Source organism: Nicotiana sylvestris, chromosome 4 (assembly GCF_000393655.2).
Source record: "Nicotiana sylvestris chromosome 4, ASM39365v2, whole genome shotgun sequence".
NCBI classification, from domain to species: domain Eukaryota; kingdom Viridiplantae; phylum Streptophyta; class Magnoliopsida; order Solanales; family Solanaceae; genus Nicotiana; species Nicotiana sylvestris.
The window spans coordinates 12,996,589-13,002,891 of NC_091060.1; positions in this window are offsets into that span (position 1 = coordinate 12,996,589).

The following is a 6,303-nucleotide window of genomic DNA, read 5'->3' on the forward strand; positions in this document are numbered from 1 at the left end:
TTACCACAAGGATTCAGTAGGTAGGGGGAGTGTCAGGTTTGCAGGTTACTTAAGTCTCTTTATGGACTCAAGCAAGAATCAAGGCAGTGGAATATAAAGCTGACTACTGTTCTTACTAAGGCAGGATACCTACAAAGTGCCTATGATCATTCCTTGTTTACAAAGAAGTCAAGATCATACTTAGTAATCATCCTAGTATATGTGGATGACTTGATGATTACTGGGAGCAGCAGTGATATGATTGATGAAGTTAAAAGGACCTTACATAAGTCCTTCAAGTTGAAAGACTTAGGAGAGTTAAGATATTTTTTAGGATTTGAAATCATGAGGTCACACAAAGGCATCTTACTGAATCAATGAAAGTATGCATTAGAGATTATATCAGAATTGGGACTCAGTGGTGCTAAACCTACAAGTTCACCCCTTGAGCAAAATTAAAAGCTTACTATTATTGACTATGATAAGCATGTAGGACTCAAAAGAGATGAGGAGCTAACAGATATTGGAGGCTATCAGAAGTTGATTGGAAAGTTGATCTATTTGACTATAACCAGACCTGATATCTACTTTGCAATGCAGGTCCTAAGTCAACTTATGCAACATCCAAAGCAATCACACTTAGAGGAAGCTATGAGAGTGGTGAAATATATAAAAAGAGCACCATGAAAAGGAATACTATTGAAGAAGGGATCGTTAAAAGAGATTTCAGCCTATTGTGATTCTGACTGGGCAGCCTGCCCAAACACCGGAAGATTAGTGACAAGCTATGTCATTAAGCTTGGTGAATCACTGATTTCCTGGAAGTCTAAGAAGCAACAGACAGTAAGTAAAAGTTCTGTAGAAGTAGAGTATAGAAACATGACAGCTGTTAGTGCAGAATTGGTATGGCTAGTAGGATTGCTGAAAGAATTTGGTGTATCTTTACAGATGCTAGTGAAGGTTTTCTGTGATAGCAAAGCAGCTTTACAAATAGCTGTAAATCCAATCTATCATGAGCAGACAAAACATATAGAGATTGATTGCCACTTTGTGAGAGAAAAGATCAAAAGTGGACTAATGTCCACTCACTATATTTCTACAAGAGAACATGTAGCAGACATGATGACCAAGGTCCTTTGAGTTGCTCGGCATCAAATGTTAATGTCCAAACTGGGAACGTTCGATGCTTTCCATTCTCCAGTTTGAGGGGGAGTATCAAGAGCATTAGATTGAATTAGTTAGTTAAGAAACTAATTGAGGGACCTAAGTGTAGACAAAAGAACTTTAAGGGTTATATTGTTAGAGGGGTGTGAAGGGCACGAGATTCTGTTATATATAACAGTGCCCTTCCTTAATTCAGTTGTATCATTTTTCTTTTACTGAAGCTAAAAATTTTCTCTCTACTCTCCATCTCTTCTCCTCATTTCTCTTCCTAGATTTTGTCATACGCAACCTTAGATTCATTTTACGTGTTATGAAGCTTGATTCATAGAGTGTAGATTCAACAAACTGACAGTAATGGACCCGTTAATATGGCACTGCCACTGACTATATGGATCATGTATGGATAGGGTTTTAAACAGAGCTAGAGTGTAGGAAATGGATTCGGTAGAACCCAGTAATTTTAGTGATTCAAACCTTTTATTGTCTTAAAAAAATATTTAATATATATAAATCATTAATTTAGACTCAATAACTCAAAATGATTAAAATCCTGAATCATCAAGATTTAAATCATGACTCCACATCTGATTATAGGTCAGGTATGTACATATATAGGAACACCTATTATTGGTCTGCTATACATGTGTCACGACTGAATAGGAATATAATGGATTAGATGAGGTATGAACATTTATACTAAGAGGTCGTTTGGTAGAGTGTGTTAGAGAAAATAATGCATGCATTAGCTTTGTGTATTAGTAATGCTTTGTTTGGTGCACTTTTTCAACCTATGTATAATTAATACAAGTATTAGTTATACACTCTATTTGGCATTATCCTATGTATAGCTAATGCATAGAAAATCATGGCATTAGCTATACAAAGGCTATTAATGTGTGCATTTGCATGGTTAAAGGCAAAATTATCCTTAAAGTCCCTTAAGTTAAAGAATATGGAGGGCATTTTTGTAAATAATTAAATTTCTTAAAAATTATGCAATGCATTTTAATTTTTAATACACCACACCAAACAATGCATAAGAAATAATTTTTGTATAACTAATGCTTGCATTACTAACCCATGCATTACTAACCCCTGCATTACTAATGCACCTTATTTAGCATTATTTTTATACGCCCTGCCAAACGACCCCTAAGTCTATGACTGGTCTATATTTGGAAGTCATGCATGTATAAAAGGTTAGTCCTTGTTCTAGCGCGTACATTTGAATTTCAAAAATCATAGTGTTGACAATAAGTAAAGTCGTTGTGGGTTCGTTATGTAGTTATAGGAATTTATTGTGTAAATTTTTATTATAATAATACTACTAGAATGAGTTGTATTGAATTGAATGGGACATTGGCTGGCCACTACTGCTATTTGTATTAGTAGGGTTAGGTTAACAAGACCAATTGTACAGCTACTATATGCAGCTAGTCAACAACTCGATATCCATTTTCTTGCTTGTATTAATGTTCACGACCACGTAATATATATATATATATATATATATATATATATATCTTAGAATACGAGTCATTACTCGTATTCATTTCATATATTACACATGTATATATTTTCACAACACGATCAAATTAAATTTCTTGAAAAGTCTATGTAATTGCTTTATAGACCAACTAAAATGAGGTCAACTAATTAAAACTAAAGAAATTCACATGCCGAATACTCATTCAAAAGGGTAAATAATTGGGTTGGGTGTTTAAAAATGGGTAATCTGAGAAATTTCTTTTTAAAAATATTATTTTATATGTAAATTAGAGTCTATTGGCCGGAAGTTTACCTCTCCGGTGACTGTTATATTTTAGTATACATAGGTATATATATATAGTATCATTATATTATATTTACGAAATAAATTTAATCTAGTATATCCACTAGTTTTATATTGTACTGTCATATTTTTTCTTTACTTATATTAAGTGGTGACTTGATACAATTGCACCTAAAAGAGTTGGCGTATTATAAAATTTCTGCGTTTCGGAGTGACTAGCGCGGCCGCGCTCGAACCGCGCATGGGCCGCGCAAATGGCGTTCTACACTGTCGCTGCTTCCTGGACTAGTGCGGCCGCGCTCGTGACCGCGCTTGGGCCGCGCTAATCGACTTAACACTGCCCCGTTTCTTCTGCTCTAGCGTGGCCGCTCTAAGGCCGTGCTTGGCCCATGCTAGAGTGGATCGGCTATTTATCTCTTCTTTTCTTTCTTCTTTCACTCGTACTCAACTCCGAGAGGCTTTCCTTTCTTTAATTAGCTCCAAAAACTGTCCTAAGTCTTCATAAGCTCGACTTGCTGCTGCAAAACATAAAATTCACAATTAGAGCCATTTTATCGTCATTTAACTTTCCTAGAAAAGTGAAACATAGTCAAGTTGGGGCATAAATGTCGCCAAACTACATGAATCTAGCCTATTATCAACACCCCACACTTAAATTATTGCTAGTTCCCGAGCAATTCACCATACTCTACAAAGGTTCCTTCACTAAGCTTTTCCTTAACGTATCACACCAAGAACATATCACCAAAGTTGCATCTAGTAGCGTAACATCTTTGCCTCAAGAGTTGACTCTCACGTGCCGTGCAATATTCATACTTACTCAAATTACTCTATACAGAGGTCAAGACTTACCTTTCCTTCGTGAATCAAATGCTCTCACATCCCACAAGAGAGTAGTTCCACAAGTAATAATATTAAGAACAATTAGGAACTGAGATAGACAAAATTCACTCACTCTCATAAAGAACATTCATATGCCACAAAGATGCACCATAGGCTTGCCCGTAGTGTACTACTCTACTAATCGAGCTCATTCAGTCTAAGATTAATTAGGACTTCATTTGCTTGTAATGTAGGCTAAGGGACGGGTAGGATATATTTGGATGTAGTGACTAACCTCCCTAAGTACTTTTAATACAATCACTTTCGCATTCAAAACCATACTTATGTCAGACCAGACATTCCATCACACTTCTATTTATAATACCCCGGCTCTTTTAGGTGCAATTGTATCATGCCACCACTTATCAAAGACTATATTTACTTATTTTCTTTTCACTCTCTCTCTTTTTTTAAGTGTAGCTTATTCTTTGATTTTTCAAAATACTGCACCTCTTTTCTCTATTTTATTGGTTCCACTCAAAAACCAAACCACCACCCCACACTTTAACTTTTGCATATTTCATAACCATTCAAGTTCTCATGGGAGGTAAAAGAGTTCAAACAGATGGGCCGTTCAAACAATTGGGTAAGGTTTGTAATGTGGTTTCCAAAGAAACAAGCTTATAGGCTCAACGGGATTAACTACGATGTATCACATTTAGGTGGGTATACTTTATATATCTAGCTTAACAAAGAAATATCTATATCACTTCTAAGACTGAATGAAGCTACTATTTTGCTTTGCAAACACACACGGCAAGTTCTAGGCATCAAATGCAGAGCATAGAATACAATACAAATCACATGTCACATGACTCACTCCAGATTGGATTATCAAAACACTCTCGTTTGAGTACTCAAGTCAGTTACAAACATACAATTTAAGGCACTCTAATAAGAATCAATAACTGCGACTAAGCGTCACACTCTAGTGTCTACTGTGTTCAAGTATATCAACACTAAGGGATTCTCTTCCTATCTCAGCTCATAGGCCATAAGTACCAAATAAAAATTAGAAACAAAATAAACAAAAACTAACTACACCCGGTTCAAGCAAAAACCTTGGAAAAGAACCGCGACTCAAAGAAAAACCAAGGGGGAGTTACTACACTACCTAAAACAGAAAAAAATTTGGTATTTTCTTTAGACTTACCTCCCTCAAGAAACTGTCTAGAAGATCCGTCATCAGGAAGAGTCCAACATATTTTTGATTTTTTTTAAAAGGTCGATTTAGACCCTCAAGAACCCCGCCGAATGAGATTCGTCGTCGGGACAAGTCGACTCACCTAATTCGACTGCTACTCAAAGCCACAAAACAAAAGAAAACATAAAACAATCATGTTCTTACATATATACTCATACACCGAAGTATCCCCCACCCCACACTTAAAAAGAAGACATGTCCTCATGGCATACAAAATAAAGAAATGTGAGGTAAAGGAACTTCCCTGATGGATCAATCTTGATCGGAGACCGTCCCCGAGTCCAGATGACATGCACGACCTAGAGCTCATAGCCAGCCCATTATTTTCTTCTCAGATTTAACCTGTTGGGTGGACACCGCATCAACATTGTCATACCTCCTTTTACCGGCACCGCGGGGGGCGTAGGAGTTTTTTCCAATTAAAGGACAATCGAAACAGGATTTGTTTATTTATTTCAGAGTTGCCACTTGGGAGATTTAGGGTGTCCCAAGTCACCAATTTTAATCCCGAATCGAGGAAAAGAATGACTCCATCTTACAGTCTGCGCACCAGAAATCCGGATAAGGAATTCTGCTAACCCGGGAGAAGGTGTTAGGCATTCCCGAGTTCCGTGGTTCTAGCACGGTCGCTCAACTGTCATATTCAGCTTATTTATCTGATTTTATACAATTTTGCGATCATGTGCAAGTTTTAACTCTTTACCGCTTTTATCATTATATTTTTAAAAGAATGTGAACATCGTTTAAGAACATGTCTTTGGATTGCGTCACATAAAATGCACCCGCGATCCGGAACGTATTTTTATTCATTGTTTTGGGATTTGGATTTGGGTCGCATAAATGCGCACCCGTGTTTAAGAATCTATTATTATTAAAATCGTGCCTAAAGCGATTAGCGTATTATTATTTATGGGTAAGACCGTGGAATTCACTAAACAGTCCATCCTGAATTCTAAATACTCAATTAAACATTTATTGAGGGCCCCGCAATTGGTGCATTTTATTGGGCGAGGCTCATCTCATTTTATTTTTAAAAGGACAGTCCTAAAATGCCTACATTTTTCTATTGAAATTTGTCTCTACAAAATAAAAGAGAAAATATCTTAATTTATTTACATGTTATTACCTAGTTACATTATACTAGGCATGTTCTCAGTTTGTCAAAATAAAAAAAAACATAGCAATCTAATTTTAATCCTAGACCATTTACATGCTGAAATCAACCAATATTATTTAACTAAACAATGTTTCTACCAAGTTCCTACTAGATGGCCTATTCGTT